The following is a 947-nucleotide window of genomic DNA, read 5'->3' on the forward strand; positions in this document are numbered from 1 at the left end:
ACAAAATGTCAAATGAGAAATGACACTCATTTCTCATGAGTAAGACATGTTCATTAGATCATCTTCAAAAGAAGTTCAAAATTTGTAAGAAAAATAGATTGAAAAAATAAAACCATTTAAATGAAATCTTGATAGCAGAAAGATTCAAGAATCGCAGCCACAGGCCCAGGGCAGATGTCCACATGGGGTAGAAGTTGTACTTTACTCCCTCTTGAACCAGTTACCATTTCCCCCAATGAAATAGTAAAAGAATAGAGTTTAGGTGGTCAGTGCAATCAGTACCTGTAGGTTGTTGGGCTGACATTGATTTTCCGTGGTACACTGCAGGACTCAAATTTGTTAGCCAAGGTGACATTGTTGCCAAAAAGACAGTAACGGGGCATCTTAACTCCAACAACTCCAGCAAAAACCGACCCAGAATGCAGTCCAATTCGCATCTGAAATCAAAAAACGTACCACAATGTTCCTGGTCATGGGTTAAAATTCTTCCCACTTGTCAGTGTTGTTTGAATGCCCTGTCTAAAGTATTGTAACAATTGCTCTTAACCACACCACTCCCTCCTTCCTCAAACCTCAGCCAACTTCCCTCTACTCACAGTTGATTAAAAATTATCGGAGAAGAATCAGCTACACCTCTTAACTCTTCTCTACTTATGCCCTTAGGTTTATTGCACAAAGCACTCTTATTTCACCTCTCTTCAGTATCTGAGACAGATTTCCATGCATACCTATCGCTGTCACCACCGTGACAAGACAGTGTCTATGGGCTGTTTATGTGAAACTGCTCTATCAAGTGAGATAGACATAACTTCTGGATTACAGTTGTTGTTTCCCAAAACACGGTCAGAGAGGAGCAAAAGTTGCTAGTTCTCACTATATAAAGTGTACATTCTGAGGAAAATAACTTTATGCCAAACATTACTCCACTATTCAAATGACTAACAACT

General features: G+C 39.4%; 1 long non-coding RNA gene across 1 annotated transcript; it reads right to left on the reverse strand.

Annotated features, from left to right (window-relative positions):
• Window positions 1-307: 307 nt before the first annotated feature.
• LOC106724909 lies at window positions 308-697 on the reverse strand. The gene is made up of 2 exons (XR_001360739.1): window positions 597-697; window positions 308-437 (listed from the first exon to the last, which is right to left on the reverse strand). It is a non-coding gene; the product is annotated as an uncharacterized LOC106724909 (long non-coding RNA).
• Between the last annotated feature and the right edge of the window lie 250 nt (window positions 698-947).

Source organism: Myotis brandtii, unplaced genomic scaffold (assembly GCF_000412655.1).
Source record: "Myotis brandtii unplaced genomic scaffold, ASM41265v1 Scaffold49217, whole genome shotgun sequence".
Classification (NCBI taxonomy): Eukaryota; Metazoa; Chordata; class Mammalia; order Chiroptera; family Vespertilionidae; genus Myotis; species Myotis brandtii.